We start from the raw sequence: 19,861 nt of genomic DNA, 5'->3' as shown, positions 1-19,861 counted from the left end.
TATTCACCTCCTTTTGGGAAAAGATTAGAATTATGAATCTGCCAAGAGTCGCTTTTATTCTGAGCTGTGGTGAAACACATAGACCTTTCTAGAATAAAATGCATTTTGAAAGTCTGCATGTGCTTTGGTGGATATCACTTCCAAAGACCCCAGGGCTGACAAACCATTCTTGACATTTCCCCAGAGCTACCATTGAAAGAAGGATCTTCTTCTTTCGGGATCTCCTTAAAAAGCCAGAACACAGCCTCATGGGTGCCTAGGATGGCGCTTTCTAAGAAAAGCTTCATAAAGGCAGCCAAGGTAATTCAGTGACAAGATCACAGACTCAAGTGTAACACATCCCCTCACTCAGTCTTCATGCCTCATGCCAACGCTCCTGCAGCCTGATGGCCTCACACCTTGCGTGGACATTGCCAGTGAGGACGCTGCCAGCTTTAGTCAGCTTTATCAGAAGTGCCACGACCTGAAAAGTCTTTTCACATCCGAGGCCTGCATCCACCTTCCAGTAAATTTTACCTATTTTCCCTCCTCTAAGCCACTAGAATGAATGTGGTCCCTGATGACATGACTCCACAAATATTTGAAATCATGACGTTTTTGGTGTGTTTATTTTCTAGGACGCCATCTGGTGTGCCTGGTGTGGACCCTGTTACCGTGCTTGCTTTTACCCGAACAAAAGCAATTTTTGTAGGCTTTGTCATAGGATGTCATAGCGAAATGTTCCAGTTACCTATTGCATGTAAAATACCACCCCCAAAGTTAGTGGCTTAAAACAATGGTAATACTATTTATTTTGCTCACACATCTGTTTGGGTGGGCTCAGTGGGAATAGCTTCTCTCTTCCGTTCAGCTCGAAGGTGGTGAAAGGCTCACAAGCCCAGCCAGCAGTGCTGGTTTATGTTGGCTGCCAGAATACCTACATGCAGCATGTGGCCTGTGCCCCAAGGTAAGTGTCCTCAGAGAGTAAGCCAGGTGCAAGGAAGCCTCATCACCTCAGAAGTCACACAGGATCACTTTCTCTGCATCCTATTCATCCAGGCAGTCATGGCCAGTAGTGACAAGAGCTCATCCTGGTTAAAGAGCTGGGGAAATACGCTCCCCCTCTGATGGGAGAGTGGCAAGGTTTTAAAAGAGCATATGGGATTGAAAATACTGCTGTAGCCCTTTTACTGGGAAAATACCATCTCCCAAGCACAGTAGGCTTGCAGCCTCATTCTAGTTCCAATAATGGTAAATGCCATCCACTTGTGTTAGTGGTTCAGAGCCAATCAGCCCTTGTAATTTCCAACATCCCAACTCCCTCCATTGCCCCTGCAGCAATCCCACCCACTTGCAGAGCTATTGTTACTTTCCAGGAAGGCAAGCATTGAATCTTGCTTACCAAGTACCCCAGGAGAATAGGTAATCCAGGCATTATTGGGCAAGTAGGATTTTATTTATGATCCACTTTATGCCTATTGTACAAAAATCCCTGTGTATATTAGATTCCAGCATCCTTACTGTACTTTCCAGCACTTTGTCACAAACAAGACAGAAGGGAGGCAGATGAAGGGATCACCCTCCCCCGCCCCGGCTCTGCAGTCTCTGAGCAGAGAGATACTGTGTGGCTCAGCAGAAGTCGTGAGCTTCTATTTTCAGGGCCTATTCTGAACATTTGGCACATAGTGAGATTTGTGGGCTTAATTTCCCACATTTGGGGTGGCAGAATTTAAGATCAAAAGTTATTTTTACAACAATAAGAACATAAGGACCATAGAAAAATGTAGGAATCATTCCAAGACTATTATCTTCAGGAAAAGAAAATTAATTCAATGTCCTTTTAAATTCACCTAATTGCATCAGGATTAGTAGAGTTGAATTTCTAATTTACTGATACAAGTTAAATATAATTTGCACCCACATTTGTGAAGTCTTATTTTGCCTGTAAAGCACAATGGGATAATAAGTATTCATATCACGTAAATAGAAAATATATTTTTATTAATCAGCAATGAGTTGCCTTTGAAGGAAGCAATTTAATTAAACTTGCAATACAATAAATAACTGGTCATTAAAAACCTATTAGTGCTCTTGGATTTCCTGTGTCTGCCTGCCTTTAAGTAATCGCTTGTCTATAGTTACTTATGTTATTTATAATTAAATACAAAAGCCATTTTAAAATGCCATTAAGGTCCTGAATTAAATTCACATTAGCAATATAAAATTCAGAGTTAGAGCTCCCACTTGCTCTGTGTCGCCTTTAGGTCTCTCGGTGCCCTGCATTACACGTGAGGGTAGAGCATGAGTGGCATGTGCTGAAGTTATGTGTCCTCAAAGAGAAGTTTCAGAACAGTTCACACTTTTCATTGATAAAATGACAAACCTCCTCAGAAAGGGGTCCCCACTTTCAAGAGCCCTCCATTGTGTTCATTCATTCATTCGTTTTGAGTCAGGATAGGTAGCCTAGGAAATTGACAACCCTCTCCAGGATACATGTGAGGCACCTCACTGGTTACACCAATAACAAGTGGCTGTATCCAGTACCTGCAGCTGGAGAAAAACAAGAACCCCTTTCTTCCAGCTAGGCTGATCCCTATGACAGAAATCTGACCTTTGGCTAATTATAATGTCATTATAATCTCATTTACATTGAGATTATTACGACCCCTATCATGCATCTGACCCCAGGACAGTTCAGAGGAACTAAATAAAGGAAGAAAAAGGGTGAAACAGAGGGTCCCACCCAGGGGAAGGAGATGAATGAACCACATCTGTGGAACGCCACCGTTTCCCTCCTGGGAAGGGAAAATATCCGATTGTGACTTCCTCTGTGCAACTGGTTGTCTGAGTTCGCCAGCACTTTCCTCTGAAGTATGAACTTACATTTTCAAGAAATCACTTTCACTTTCCTGCATCTGTCTTGCTCTTGGATTCTTTCTTGTGGAGACAAGAACCCAGTCACACCACTGCTCCAGATTGAGTCCTCTCTTGGAGTCCCCGTGTGTCTCCTGCGACATCTCCTTTATTCATTCAGGAGACACAGCAGTCAGGCGCTTGCTAAGTACACACTACCAATAAGACAGGGCCCTCTCCTCTAGCACAGGGAGCAGCCTGCCCAACACAGAGGAGGCACTCGATAAACATTTATTAAATAAATGAATCAAACAATGGTAAAAGTTTGAAAAGTAACAGAATGTAGTAAGAATTAGGCAGCACTTATGCCCCACAATGTCTTAAATTGTCCAATTGTTTCCCAGTATAAGTGAACTGGAATTGCTCATGCATGACCCTTCCCAGCCTTTTCCCTCTCCCTGGCCACTACAGAGTTTGGGCTGTGCCCCTCAGTGCCCTCACAGACAAGGTTTTCTAGCCAGTTCTTTGGCTTTGTAATGGAGAGAAGAGCGACAATGGAGGCAGCATGAGGGAAGGGCCAGAGGTAGGTGGGCAGAGACTCAGACAGGAGTTCTGAGTTGAGAAGAGAAGGGGACAAGGGCTGTGATGTATCAGGAGGGTGACCACACATCTGCTTTGCCCACGACACTCTCCACCTGTGTGTTTCTTCCTGTGCTTTGCATTGTGTCAACTTAGCTAAGCCAGAGCACCGCTTCCCAGAATTCCTTTCCTGTATGTCTCTAGGTTGTTCGGCACAAAACAAACATGTGCGAGATTTGGAAGGCAGAGGAAAAGAAGCAGGCTTTTTCTCTATGCTATGACGTTCGGTGGAGGCCCAGGTGGCACTTCGTACCCACCCGATCTGTCTGCTGGTCTTGTGGTTGGGGAAGCAGCCTGGCTCCCTTGGGTCCCAGCTGGTGCGTCTGTAGTGCGGTGAGGAGGGGCATAGATTCTCTTGCAGGTCAGCCCTGCGGCAGAGGTTGGAGCTGATGGGAGACCGAGGTGGTTCCAGTTTGCCCTTGCTCTCTCATGCAACCTTCGGCTTTCTTCCCGACTGCCAGTGTCACCGACCCTCAGGCCAACATCAGAAGCAGAAGCAACAGCCTTGCATTAGATTTCTCCATCAACTCCCACAATTACATAGTGGGAGTATAAGTCCTTTATTCTTCATCACTCCTCGTGGCTCTGCTTCTGTCATCAAATCCTGGCCAACACAATTGTCTGAGCACAGCTATTACTAGTGCTACCTTCTGTTTAAATGATAAACTATATGTTCATCTAAGTATAAACCAATGGGAAACAGGGGGATTTTTAAATGATTGCTGTGGTTGCTGTGGATTAACTATCCCATTCATAGAACCAAAGGCACAAGAAATTATGTTGAAATTTCTTTTGTTTTGCTGGAGCTGAGTTTCTTTGATCTAGTATTCTCGAGACTGGGCCCTTAGGATCATTGCTTTATAAGCTTAACTCATGCAGAGGTAAGAACCACGTAAGTAATATTTGAATGAAGGTAAAAAGAGAGGTAGCATGGATCCACTCCAGCAGAAGACACTCCAGCAGAGACACACTGTCACTTCCAGAGATCCTGGAAGTAACAAGATGAGAATAGGGACCCACCACTCCTGGCCCCCCTCAGTCACACCCCAGTAACACATAGATTGAGAACACCTGGCTTGCTCTACTTTCCTTTCTCTCTGTTCACTCTGTCCACCACGCCCAACTCCCCAGTTTCAGACTCCAGGTTCTGGTTTTGCTCCTGAGCATGCGGGTCTAGCCACCATCCCCCACTTTGTCCTCTCCTTTCAGAGGTCACTGAGAACCTTTGGTACTCTAAAAGTCATTGGCAGCTACAGAAAATTGAGAAGGCCCACAGAATACCAACTATAAACAGGAGCCATGGGGAAAGAAACAAAGGGACTAGGATTATTTTTCCTGAAACACTGGCAAATTTTGGAGCTTGCGTTGGCAAATAAGAGAAGATGTTTCTCAAATATGTAGTTATGAACTCCCAGGGTGGGTACTCTGTTTGATGAGAACAATTTGGGAGATTTGCTTAGATGCATTGTGACCCACAGTGGTTATTTTGTACAAGATCTGATGTTATACAAAGACGCAGCACGTTTCCAGAACTAAATTAAATGACTTGCTCACATTGATAGCCAGTAGTTTACAGGTCCTTCATCTGTGAAATGGGATAATTATAGAGCCTCCGTCATGCACCTGTTTTCGAAGACTGGCTGAATTAATATGTGCAAAGCACTTAGAATGGCCAATAGTAAACTTTCCATACATGTAACCATGATGCTTACTATTATCATAATGATCATGATCATTTTTAGGGTCATTCTAAGGCAGAACACAAGCTGCCCAAGTTTGCCTCGAGCCATGGCTGTCTTTCGGCCAGGAGCAGACAGACAGCAGAATGCTGTGTGCCAGCAGCCCGGCTCAATGCCGGCCGGCACACAGTTCATGCTCAGTGTTAGTCTCCTTCTCTCTTTTGTCATACAATACGCTTCAGCGTTGTTTGTCCAAACTGTTTTCTGCACCAGGGATCACTTCTCTCATGAGGATTTTATGAAACTCTTCACCGCTTTCAGATGGCTTCTCCTCCCCCATCAGCGCCCTTTCCCACAATTCTTTTCTTATACAAAGCAATTCATTAAACAATTTACTGGAATACTTTTGTTCTCTCACAAGGACTTAGTAGCTGGCATCATTCTCTGTTCTTTACCACATCTTTTGAAATGTGAAGTTTTCATGCAGCTAAGAGAGAAGGAACGTCTCGTACTGATTCAGCAGACAGGCAAAGGGGCTCTTTGTTCCCTGTCCTTCCTCTCCCACAAGATGCCACCAGGAGCATTTTGACAGGTGATGGGTTTCTGAGAAAATTGCTCTAGGTCTTTAAGATTATTATTCCTAACTACTGAAGACTTATGTCAAGAGAGAACAATTTTAAAGTATTGTTCTTTCCTCATTACATTATCTATAAGTATTTTGGGATTAAAGGTTAAGGAGAACTTGACAAAGTTATTATTTTTAAGATACATTCTCAAATGCTTTCATTTTAGTTTGATTTCTTTTTTTTTTCCAAGGAGTACTATTTTAGAAGTATACACTGTTATACACTGTGCCATTCTTAACTTCCTTTTTTTTCTTTTGTTTTTGTTGTTTTTTTGTTTTGTTTTGTTTTTGCTGCTCCTATAAATTTCTCAGGTTCAAGAAATAAAATGGAAATTGAAAACCACAGTGGTTATTAGTACATGACCTGCCCTGCAGCTGCTGCGGGGAGAGACCCGGAGTCTCGTAATCCCAGACACCAAGAGAATTCATGGTCACGTGAACACAGCAGGGTTAAAACTCTCGATACTTCAGGTAATAGAATAAGAAACTAAAAGACAATATGACTAAAGACATAAACATGGGAATTAAAACCCAAAGAAGAAGAAAAGACTATTCAAAAAGGACATAGGCTCCCTATGCCAACTAGATGTGGGAAACTGGGAAGAGCATAGTTCCCACCTTTCCTACACCAGCAACAACAGCAAAAACGACAGGCAATCTATAACTTCATAGCTTTTCCTGAATCCCTCAGAGATTTGAGATTGCAAGGCAGCCAACTAACCTGAACTCTCAGGAAAGACAGACACTTCCAGAGAGAAACAGACATGAGCACTTGCTTACCTGGGGCCGATGCCACCAGATATAGGTAAGAAGAATTTTGTTAAAATTCTTAATGCATCGCTGAAGGCTGAGTGTGGTCTGTCCAGGGCCCACAAGTCTAGAGGAGATTTAGACCCACTCAAAGGCTCTTCTCTACATACCTCACAGGATAGTTGCACTATAACTGCAAGATCCCTGTGATCAGGGCTGGGAGACAGAATGGCAACCCCTGAAGGAAAGGCACAAGACCTGTCCGGATCCCTCTCCCCTTCCTCTACAGAACAAAAGCTTTGACTTCTGGGGGAATAGAGTATATTGTGCTTCTGGTACTAATGAAACCCCATTGTATCTAGGACAAGGGAACAGGAAAAAGCCCCCCACTCCTGAGAGCAGGGCAGGAATAAATGCTGAACCAAGAACTATCGCTGGGGCAGGCAGGAATGTTGAGAAGACCACACACCACAGAGACATAGCAACAGAGTTGATGCCCAAGACTAAGTTTTAATCAGAACAACAGAGAATGCTCCATCCTCCGTCTACCATGAGGCCAACAGGCACTGAATGACAAGAACAGAGCCTGCAGGGATGGGATGAGAATGTGGAGAGAGACTCTCTCTGAGGCTCAGTCCAGAGGGAAAACCTAAAGCTGAGGGAGGAATAGATACTGATTAAAAACCCTCTGGCAAACCAGGTTCATGCTAAACACAAAGTAACACTAGAGGAATTCAAGGCACTGAGAGGAATCACAACTACAACAAATCTCAAACCCAGCTCAACTCTTGACTAGATGACTCACACTCCACACTAAAGGCTCAATAGAATGAAGGATGTGTCCATATTCAGGCACAAAATCTCTTTGCTTGTGTCTTTACTGGCTCACACAAGTGTCAGACTCTCAACAAAATACTATGAGGCACACAAAAAAGCAAGAAAAAATAGTCACATTGCCAAAAAAAATTTTTTTAAATGGGTATGACACAGAGTTTAGAACTATAAGACTAATAATTATAATAACTATGATTAACATATTAAATGATCTAATGGAAAAGCTGGAATATACAATAATTTCAGCAGATAGATGGAAATGATAAGCAAGAATCAAATGGAAATGATAGAACTAAAAAACACAGTAACGGAAATGAAATTACTCTGTTCTTCTTAACAAGGCCTACCTTAGAAGAAACTAGTTAACTAGAACCTAACCTCCTGCAGTATTATCAGAACCTAAGTGACCTGGGGAAAGGAAAATATCCAACTCCAGTTAGCAATACCTTCCACATGGGAAAAGGGAAACACCTGACTCCAGCCCACTCTCCCACCTAAAAGGAGAGAAAAAACAACTGAGAAATACTTATGAAGTTCACAGTCCAGAGGCACAGGCTCACATAAAGATTGAGAACTAATCGCAGGACGATAGAATAGTTCCCCTTTCCCCACACCTTGCCACCACATTACATAGGCCTATTTACAGCAGTTCCTTTTACCTGGTACATTATGTAGGGCTACCAAAAGAAAATTACAAGACATTCTAAAAGGCAAGAAACACAATATGAACAAACAGAACAAGCATCACAACTAGACATAGCAGAGATGTTGGAATTTTCAGCCTGGGAGTTTAAAACACTATGATTAGTGTGCTAAGGACTATAATGAATAAAGTAACACCATATGCAAGAACAGATAGGCAATGTAAGCAGGGAGATGGAAATCCAAAGAAGAACCAAAAAGAAATGCTAGAGATAAAACTCTCTCTCTCTCTCTCTCTCTCTCTCTCTCTCTCTCTCTCTCTCTCTCTCACTCACTCTCTCTCTCTCTAACAGAAATGAAGAATGCCTTTTAGGGGCTTATTAGTAGACTGCACATGGCTGAGAAAAGAATCTCTGAGATTGAAACTATATCAATAGAAACCTCCCAAACTGAAAAGCAAAGAGAAAAAAACTGAACACAAAAACAGAACATTCACAAACTCTGTGACAGCTACAAAAGGAGTACACATACACCAAAAGGACACATACACCAGAAAGACAACTACAAAAGGAGTACAACATACACCAGAAGGAGATATCAGAAGTAGAATACCAGAAGGAGAAGAAAAAGGAAAAGAAACAGAAGAAATCTTTGAAATAATAATGACAGAGAATTTTCTCCAAATTAATGTCAAACACCAAAACACAGATCTAGGAAGCTCAGAGAACACCAAGTGAAATAAATGCCAGAAAAAGTACACTTGGCATATTATTATTAAGCTACATAAAATCAAAAATAAAATAAAAATCCTGAAGGAAGCCAGAGGTGGGGAGTGGGGGGCAGGGGAGGTGAACCTTACCTACAGAGGACCAAAGACAAGAATTATGTTCAACTCCTCAGACGCCATGCAAGCAAGAAGAGTAGGGTGAAATACTTAAAACGCATTTCACCAGCCTAGAATTCTGTACCATGAGAAAATATTCTTCAAAAGTAAAGGAGAAATAAAGACTGTCTCAGAGAAACATAAATTTACGGAATTTATTACTAGTAGGCCTACTTGCAAGAAATGTTAAAAGAAGTTCTTTAGAGAGAAGGAAAATAAGTCAGAAACTTGGGCATATATGAGAAAAGAATAGTATCAAAGGAGTAAGTGAAGACAAAATAAAAAAACTTTATTTTTCTTATTCTTAATTAATCTAGCATAAAAATTGCTCAAAATAATATCAACAATATATTCAATTATGTATGCTTCTGTATATATCATATATATGTATGTATGTGCCACATATATAACCTCATATACTTATATGTAGATGAAATAAATGACAGCAATGATAGAAGAAACAGGAGTGAAGAATTAGGATTATTTTGTTATATAACATATTCACTCTACCAGTGAAGTGGTATAATGTTAATTGAAAGTGGATTTGAATTAATTATACATGCATATTGCAAACTCAGGAGAATCACTAAAAAAAGTTTTTAAAAAAATTGTAAGTGACATGCTAAGAAAAGAGAGAAAATTGAATCATATAAAATGCTTAATTAAAAGCACAAAAGACAGGGGGAGTCCAGTTAGCTCAGTTGGTTAGAACGTGGTGCTCTTAACAACAAGGTTGGCTGTTCAGTCCCCACATGGGCCACTGTGAACTGCACCTTCCACAACTAGTTTGAAACAACTACTTGACTTGGAGCTGATGGGTCATGGAAAAACACACTTAAAATAAATAATTTTTTTTTTAAAAAGCACAAAGCACAGAAAAGGAGTGGAAGACAAAAATAGGAACAAAGAACAAGGGCAACAAATAGAAAATATGGTGGAGATTAATCTACTTGTATATCAATAAGATGGTAGCAATTAATCCAACTACATCAATGATCACTTTGAATGTCAATGGTCTAAATGAGCCAACAAAAAGACAGAGATCATCAGAGTGAACTGAAAAATAAGACCAGACTATAAGTTGTCCATAAGAAACCCACTTTAAATATAAAGACACATATAGGTCAAAAGCAAATGAATGGAAAAAAATATACCGTGCTAACATTAATCAAAAGGAAGACGGATTAGCTACATTAATTTCAGACAGAACATACTTTAAAGCAAGGAAAGTTATCAGGGATAGAGAAGGGCATTACATAATAATAAAGGGGTCAATTTTCCAAGAAGACATAACAACCCTTAATGTGCATGTATCTAACAAAAAAGCATCAAAATGCATAAGGCAAAGGTGACAGAACTGCAAGGAGAAATAGATGAATCTACTATTATAGCTAGAGATTTTAATACTCTATCAGAAATGGACAGGTCCAGCAGGCAGATAACCAACAACACCATCAGTTTACAGAATATAATGGACAACTATAGACTACTTCACCTAAGAACAGCAAAATACACATCCTTCTCAAGTTCGCAGGAAGCATTCACAAAAATAGAGCCGTAAAACAAACCTTAAAAATGGTGACAGAATAGAAATCATTTGATATGTGCTCTCAAATCACAATGGAATTACACTAGAAATCAATAACAGAAAGATAACAAAAGTTCCAAAATATCTGGAAATTGAACAACACAATTCTAAATAACACTTGACACACACAGAAAAAAAATCAAGAGAAATTTTTAAATGTTTTAAAGTAAGTGAAAATGCAACACAATTTGTGAAAATTTGTGAGCTGCAGCAAAAGCAGTACTTAGAGGAAAATTTATAACATTGAATGCATATGTCAGAAAAGAACAAATATCTAAAATCAATAATCTAAGCTTCCACCTTAGAAAACTAGAAAAATGAGAGCACATTAAATCCAAAGTAAGCAGAAGATAAAAGTAATGGAAAGTAGAGCAGAAATCAATAAAACTGAAAACGGAATATCAACAGAGAAAATCAACAAAACCAAGAGCTAATTATTTGAAAAGATCAATAAAATCGATGTCTCTAACCAAGGGGGAAAAAAGAGGAAACACAAAACTACTAATATCCATAATGAAAGAGCGGATATTACTACAGGTCCGTGAACATTAAGAGGATAATTTTGGTTGTTTCCATGTCTTGGCCACCATAAACAAAGCTGCAATGAACATTGGAGCACACGTGTCTCTATAGAGAAATGCTTTCAGATTTTTTGGGTAGATACCCAGGAGAGCGATTGCTGGGTCGTATATACCAATGTCTTTTATGAACATGGATGCAAAAAATCTTCAACAAAATATTAGCGAATTAATTCCAAAAAAGTATAAAAACAATTATACAGTATGAGCAATTAGGATTTATCCCAGGTATGCAAGGCTGGTACAACATTCAAAAATTAATTAATGTAATCCATCACATCAATAGGCTAAAGAAGAAAACTCACATCAATAGATGCAGAAACAGGATTTGACAAAATCAAACACCCATGCATGATTCAAAAACAAAAACTCTTAGTAAATTGGAGTAGAGTGAAACTTCTTCAACTTGGTAAAGAACAGTTACCAAAAACCTACAGCTAACATCATACTTAGTGGTAAGAAATGTGACTCTTTCCCACTAAGATCAAGAACAAGTCAAGGATGTTCCCTCTAACCACAGGCTTTCAACATGATACTCAAAGTTCTATCTATTGCAATAAGATAATAATAGAAAATAATGGGGTGCCAGATGGGCACTGGGCTTATCAGGGAAATCACTTTATGGACTGCATTTCATGGACGGTGTAGATGCCTGACCACTGCACTATACACCTGAGGCTGAGGATGAATAATATTGAATGTCAACTGTGATTAGGTAGATAGATAGATAGATAGATAGATAGATAGATAGATAGATAGATAGATAGATAGATAGATGATAGATGATAGATGATAGATAGATATGTAGTTAGATACGTAGATAAATAGGTATAGATATTCATGGGATGTGGGGTACAGCATAGGGAATATAGTCAATGGTATAGTAACAGCTATATACAATGTCAGATGGGTAGTAGATTGGGGAGGTCAACATTTTGTGAGGGATGTAAATGCCTATTACATTGCTTTATACCCGTGAAACTAATAATAATAAAAAAATAGAAAATAAAAGATATTCAAATTGGGAAGGAAGAAATAAGACAGAAAAAAGAAAAGAAAGATAGCTGGAAATTCTCAAAATATGTAGAGATTAAACTACTCGTTTTAAAAAACTTACTATAAAGCTACTGTAATTAAGACTTGTGTGTGTGTGTGAAAAATAAACAAATAGATCAATGGAACAGAATAGAGAGCCCATAAATAGATCCACACAAACAGAGTCAACTGATCTTTGACAAAGGAACAAAGACAATCCAATGGAAAAGAAAGATGTGACCACCCCCAGCACGTGTACACTCAGAGTGCCAAGGAAACAGGCATTTTTCAGTGGAGTGGCAACAGGATTTGCCACTGAAATATTTGCTGTTTATGGCATTGTCCCCACCAGCACACTGGCATCACCATGGAAGATTTGTGAAATGCAGAGTCTCAGATCTGTGACCTGCTGAAAGAAAATCTATACTTTCACTAGGTTCCAGAGACTCATTCCATCTGCATAGAAGGCTGGAGTTAGAGATAGCTCAGTTCAACCTGCCTCAGTGGACATTCTGTCCTGTCACGTTTCATCATGGGGCTTTGGTAAGTTTTTAACCTGAGCCTTATTTGTAAAATGAAGTGACATCATTTCTCCTACCGGTATTTAGAAATATAAATGAGATGTTACGAAGGATTTCACACAGCACCTTCCTGCTTCTGAGAGTTCAAGGAATATTATCAATAGCAAGAATGAACAAATGTGTTTAAAATGATACCCTGCCGACAGTTCTGATCAAGATGGCAGCGTACATAAACAATGTGCTTACCTTCTCTCATGACCACATCAAAATTACAACTAAACTACAAAACAACCATCGTTTTGAATTGCCTGAAATCTTGCTGAACCAAATCCCTACAAATAAGGACATATAGAAGAAACCATCTCAACACTGGTAGAAGGGGCAGAGATGCAGAATGGGCTGGTCGCACACCCATGTATGACCATTAAAAATCCGTAAGGATATCTCAGCTGTGAAGGTCCCCTCCTGGAGAACCAAGAAGTCCTAGCCCCTCCTTGGCCCAGGACTCCAGTGCCAAGGAAAGAAGTCCCCATAATTTCCGCTGGTGAAAACCAGCGGAAATTATGGCTGAGTGAGACAGAGGGCAGTTGGAGTCCCAGACACTCCACTTAAATGGACCACATCAGACTTACTCACCAAAGGAATCACTGCCTCTGAGCTCTGGGTTTGGGGTAGCAGCCTTCTCCTTCTGCTACCTCCATAATACAAATGTTGCTTTGCTTGGTGTTTGTCCCAGAGGCCCCTTAATCTCTCCTTATTTTTTGGATTCTCTTTTCTTTTTGGTGTTCCAATTGGGTATTCTCTGCTACCTTATCTTCTAAATCTCTGATTTGATCCTCTGCTTCATTTAATCCACTGTTGATTCCCTGAAATGTATTTTTCATTTCTGTTATTGTATTCTTTATTTCTGACCGGTTCTTTTTTATGTTTTCTATCTCCATTTTTATGTTTCCTATCTCTTTGTTGAAGTTCTCCCTGAGATCATTGAGCATCGCTATAACCAGTGTTTAGAACTCTATGTCTGGTAGATTGCTTGTCTCCATTTTGTTTAGTTTTTTTTTTTTTTTCTGGAGCTTTGTTCTATTCTTTTATTTGGGACATATTTCTTTGTTTTCCCACTTTGGCTGCCAACATATGTTTCTATGTATTAGGTAGGGCTGCTATGTCTCCCATTCTTAGTAGAGTGGCTTTCTGTAGTAGGTGTGCTGTGGGGCTCAGTGGTGCAGTCTTCCTGGTTACCTGAGCTGAGCACTCCAGGTGTGTCTCTTGTGTGGGTTGAGCTTTGGCTGCTATTTGCACATCAATGGTAGAGATTGACTTTGGATTCATTGGTTGTGAGAGTAATTGCCATTTTATTATTCATATTTTTTATTTTAATCTTTTTTCATCTTAAAGACAACAATTACTCTCCATGTAAGTGGATTAAATATTTCAATCAAAAGATAGGGGAAATGAATAAATAAGAAAGCAAGACCCTTACATATGCTGCCTACAAGAGACGCACTGCAGATCAAAAGCCAGAGACTGAAAGTCTCTGAAATACTGACTTTCAATACTGAAAGTATTGAAAAAGATATTTCAATACTTAACACCAGACAAAATAGACTTTAAAACAAAGACTATAACAAGAGACAAAGAAGGACCTAGTAATCCCACTTTTGGGTATTTATTCAAAGAAACCCAAAATGCTACTTGGAGGGGACATGCTCATCCACATATTCATTGCAGCATTATTTACAATAGCCAAGATATGAAGGCAACCTGAGTGTCGCTGAATGGATGAATGGATAAAGAAAAGATGGTATATATATATATATATATATATATATATATATATATATATATATATATGTCACCATATATATATATATAGTGGCAAATGGGTACTAGACTAAGCAGGGGAATCACTTTGTAAATTATATAAATGTCTAACCACTATGCTGTACACCTGAAATTAATAGAAAATAATATTGAATGTCAACTGTAACTGAAATTTTAAAAGGGGTGGAGGGAAATGAAGAGGAATAAGGGATTCAAAGTTCCAGGTATAAAACAGATAAGTCTTAGGGATGTAACATACAGCATTGGGAATATAGTCAATAATATTGTGATAGTGTGGTATAGTCTCAGATGGTTGCTGGACTTCTGGCGATCACTTTTTTAGCATAGGGAATATAATCAATAACATGGTAACAACTACGTATAGTGCCAGGTGGGTACTATCGAATAACTATGATGTACATCTGAAACTAATATAATATTGTATGTTAATTAGATTTTAATAAAAATCTTTTAAAAATGTTACCCTCCTGACTCAGACAGATATTAGGTGTACAAACATGTCTGTGGCAGCATTATTCACAAGAGCCAAAAGATGGATGCACCTAAGTGTCCATTGACAGATGAACGGATAAGTAAAATGTGGTCTACACACACAATGGAATATTATTCTGCCTTAAAAAGCAAAGAAATTCTCACATATGTTACACCATGAATGAACCTTGAAGACATTATCCTAAGTGAAGTAAACCAGGTACAAAAAGACAAGCACTGTCTGATTTCACTTATATGAGGTATCTGGAGTAGTCAAATTCAGAAAAACAGAAAGTAGAATGGTGGTGGCCGGGGACTGGGGGGATGGGGAATGGCGAGTTAGTGATTAACGGGTATGGAGTTCCAGTTTGGGATAATGAGAAAGTCCTGGAGATGGCTGGTGACGATGGTTGTACCACAATGTCAGCGTACTTAATACCACTGAACTGTACACTTAAAAATGGTTTAAAAAGTTAATTTTATGCTATGTATATTTTATTACACACACACACAATCAATGATCTGACCATCAGCGTGCCTGCACTGTGGAGCACAAAGCCTGAGGCAGAGCAGCTCGGCCCCTGGACCGGAATGGTAGCTGAGCTCCTGTCCACTCAACGGGGACCTGAGCCAATAAGGTCCTCCCTGGGCTGCAATAATTCTCCGGCACACTTGTGCCTGAGTTCACTGTGGCTCAGATGCTCCCACAGGACCATTTCAGCTGAGCAAGCTGCTGTCGCAGTTTTGAGCACTGAGACAGAGCTTCTGTTTGGTGGGAAACATCTGGAAATTTCCTGAATCACTTTTTCTTCTTATTAAAATTTAGGACATTTTCTAGCCTCAGCTTTGTGGGTTTGTTATTCTTTTGGATGTCTTTACCTAACTGGCCGGAGGTAGATGGGTATTACTTAACAAGACCTCAGGTGGTGGGTCTATGCCCCCCAAGTGAGAACAACTGCTCTATTATTGCCCAAGGATGGTGAGCTCTGGTTCAAGTATCCTCACCCCAAGGTCTTTCAGAATCTCGGGCGGTAATTTGCCAAGACTTGTAGAGATAAAATCCCCCTACAGCTAACTTCTCTTCTACCTTAGGCCTATGTTTGTTCTGTAATAGTGTCCCTTCTGTCCTTCATCATTTGAAAATCTCACTCCTGGATAAAGAAAGCAAACAACATATGAGTAGAGTCCTTCTGCGTTCACACCATCCTCTTCTAAGAACAGTGTTTGCCTTTGCCTTTCTCCTTGTCCTCGGGATTTAGGAAAGCCCTCTTGTATTTTTCTTAACAGTTTCAGGATCCTCAGTTCATTCTAATCTTGAACCTCCCTGGCATGATTCTGACAAAATGTGGGTCACTCCACCACCCCTCATCTCTGCAGGAGGTCCCAAAAAGAGGCCACACTCTTTTCAGAATCCTACACAGACAGCAACGTCACAGCCAACCTCAGCTTGGTCTCTGGGCAACTCCCATTGTAGAAACCTCCAGGAATTTGAAAGAGTAGGGAGTCTGCTCTGTCTAGGTTTCACACCAACAACATCCCTCACCTAAAACAACAACATTTGCCTCTTGTTTTCCTGAGTCACAGCTGCTACCGGTAAACACAGTGAGTGTTACTGTTTTTGCAGGTGCCCTTTTCATTTGAAAATCTCCTTAGCTCTTCAGTCTCCAAATTTTCATCACCCTTCTCACCAATGTGAAGACTTGCCCAAATGTCTTATATGTGTATATATATATATATGTATATATATATATATATATACACATATATATATGTATATATATATACATATATATATACATATATATATACATATATATATACACACACACACATATATATATGTATATATATATATATATATATACATACATATATATATATATATTTTATTAGTTTCAGGTGCACAAAACAAAGTACTACTTAGACGTTTATCATTTATATCCCTCACACTGTGGACCCCCCTCCCCACATCCATTATCTCTCTGACATCCACTGAGCCATCACATTTCCACTGTCTCCACTCCCAATGCCGTACTCCGCCTTTTGTAAGTATATACATACATATGTATACACATATATATATATATATATAAAATTAGAGTTGGCATTCATTATTGTTCAGCTTCAGGTATACATTGCAGTGATCAGGCATCTACATCTTCCCTGAGGTGGTCTCCCAGATGGGAGACGTGTCCATAGAATGCTGAAATGTTTTTAATCTATCAGAGTTTATCTAAAAATAACCTGAAGTTAAAACTCTGGAGAAATAAGGACAAGCTGGCACCTAGCTAGTTGTACTTGGGATCCTTTCATTGCAGGTTTTCCTCCACCAGAGGGAGAGGCAACAGCAGAAGACACAGGTTGGAGCTTACTCGGGGAACAAAGCACCTTACTTAGGGAGCTGTACCAGGAACTTGACTGCTAAACTTCCACAAAGATCTGCTTTGCAACCAGGTTGCAATAGTTCCAAGACATCTGGAAGGGAAAGGTGACACAAAGCATTAAGATCAGTGCAAAAAAGGTAAAGCATAATGTCACTCAAAACCACTAATGCTGCCAATACTTTCACTGTGAGGCTGAATTGTCTACTGGACAAGGGTAGTATTTGTTTTGCTTTTTTGTTTGTTTGCTTTTTAGAGGAGGGAATAGTAGGCAAGAAACAGAGAAGCTTGAGGAAATTAAAAAATGTTTTGGAACAGCTGCTGAGGAAAATGAGAAAGGCAGGCAATGAGACCAGGTGAAAAGGAATGCCATGGACCGAACTGCTGGTGGTACTGTAAAATGGGGCAGCCACTATGGAAAACAGTATGGCAGTTCCTTAAAATATGAAATCTATACCTAACATGATCCAGCAAATCTACTTCTGAGTATATATCCAGAGGAAGTGACAGCAGGATCTCCGAGTTATTTATGCACCCATGTTCATACCTGCATTATTCACAAATAACCAAAAAGTGGGAGCAATCCAAGTGTCCATCAACAAATTAATAGGTAAACAAAATGTGATATATACATACAATGGAATATTATTCAGCATTAAAAAGGAAGGAATTCTGACATATACCACAAGGAAAAACTTGAGGACATTTTGCCAAGTGAAATAAGCCAGACAGAAAGACACACTTCTGTGCGGTCCCTAGAATGGCCAAATCCATAGAGAGGGAAAGTACGTGGAATGGTAACTGCCAGGGGGTGAAGGGTGGGGAGGTGGGGAGGGAGAATTGGGCCGTATTATATAATGAGTACAGAGTTTCTCGTCAGATAATGAAAAAAGTTCTGGAGATGGATGGTGGTGATGATTACACAGCATTCTGAACTGAACTGTACTCTTAAAAATGGTTAAAATGGCTCTTTCTGTGCCCCGTGCAGCCATGGCTCGTGGTCCCAAGAAGCATCCGAAGCGTGTAGCAGTTCCAAAGTACTGGATGCTGGGAAAATTGACAGGTGTGTTTGTTCCTCATCCATTCACCTGAGGGAATGTCACCCTCTCATCATCTGAAGCCCTAATAGGAGATGAAGTCAAGGAGATTTGCTTGCAGTGGTTCATTAGGATCGATGGCAAGGCTGAGCTGAAGTCACCTACCCAGCTGGTTTTAGGGATGTCATCAGCATCGACAAGATCGGAGAACTTCTGTCTGATCTACGACACCAAGGGTTGCTTGCTGTCATTGCATTACCCCTGAGGAGGCCAAGTACAAATGGTACAAAGTGAGGAAGATCTTTGGGAGCAAAAAAAAATCCCGCATCTCGTGACCCATGGTGCTCACACCACCGACTACCCTGGTCTCCTCATCAAGGTGAATGACAACATTCATATTGATTTGGAGACCAGCAAAATTACTGATTTTATCAAGTCTGACACTGGTAACCTGTGCATAGTGACCGGAGATGCTAACTTGGGAAGAATTGGTGTGATCACCAACAGAGAGAGACACCCTGGTCCTTTTGATGTGGTTCCTGTGAAAGATGCCAATGGCAACAGCTTTGCCACCCGGCTCTGGAACATTTTTGTTATTGGAAAAGACAACAAACCATGGATTTCTCTTCCCCGCGGAAAGGGTGTCTGCCTCACCATTGCTAAAGATGGAGACAAGAGACTGGCAGCCAAACAGAGCAGTGGGTGAAGTGATCTCTAGGTGACACGATTGGAAGAGGCTTTGACCCCAATTAAAGATCATAGAGCATTGAAAAAAATGGTTACAATGGAAAATTTTATATCATGTTTATATTACTAAAATTTAAAAAAATTAAAAATTTTAAAAGGAAAGCTATGGAACACTGGCAGCTGACTGAGGTTGTAAATAATACTGTAACGAACATGGTGGGGCATGTATCTTTTTGAGTTAGTGTTTTCATTTTCTTTGAATAAATACCCAGAAATGGAATAGCTGAATTATATGGTAGTTCTATTTTTAATCTTTTGAGAAACCTCCATGCTGTTTTCTATAAGTGGCTGCAACTATTTTACATTCCCACCAACATTAGACAAGGGTTCCCTGTTCCCCATGTCTTCACCAACACACTTGTTATTTCTTGTCTTTTTGATAATAGCTATTCTCACAGGTGTGAGATGACATCTCATTGTGGTTTTGATTTGCATTTCCCTGATGATTAGTGACATTGAGCAACTTTCATGTACCTGTTGGTCAACTGTGTATTCTTTGGGAAAATGTCTATTCGCATTCTCTGTCCATTTTTTAATTGGATTGTTTGGTTTTTGGCTATTGAGTTAAATGAGTTCTTTATATATTTTGGATATCAACCCCATATCAGATATTTCATTTGCAAATACTTTCTCCCATTCAGGTTGCCTTTTCATTTTGCCTTTTCATTTTGTTGATGGTTTTCTTTGCTGTGCAGAAGCTTTTTAGTTTGATGTAGTCCCACTTGTTTATTTTTGCTTTTGTTGCCTTTCCTTTTGGTATCAAATCCAAAAAATCAT

At 39.9% G+C, this 19,861-nt stretch overlaps 1 pseudogene across 1 annotated transcript; it reads left to right on the top strand.

Annotated features, from left to right (window-relative positions):
* The first annotated feature begins 18,290 nt into the window (after window positions 1-18,290).
* On the top strand, window positions 18,291-19,043 carry LOC308505658 (small ribosomal subunit protein eS4-like; annotated as a pseudogene). Its single transcript has one exon. The product of its transcript is annotated as a small ribosomal subunit protein eS4-like (transcript).
* The last annotated feature ends 818 nt before the right edge of the window (window positions 19,044-19,861 follow it).

Source organism: Rhinolophus hipposideros (assembly GCF_964194185.1).
Source record: "Rhinolophus hipposideros genome assembly, chromosome: 12".
NCBI lineage: Eukaryota > Metazoa > Chordata > Mammalia > Chiroptera > Rhinolophidae > Rhinolophus > Rhinolophus hipposideros.
This window is presented reverse-complemented; position numbering and strand designations above follow the sequence as displayed.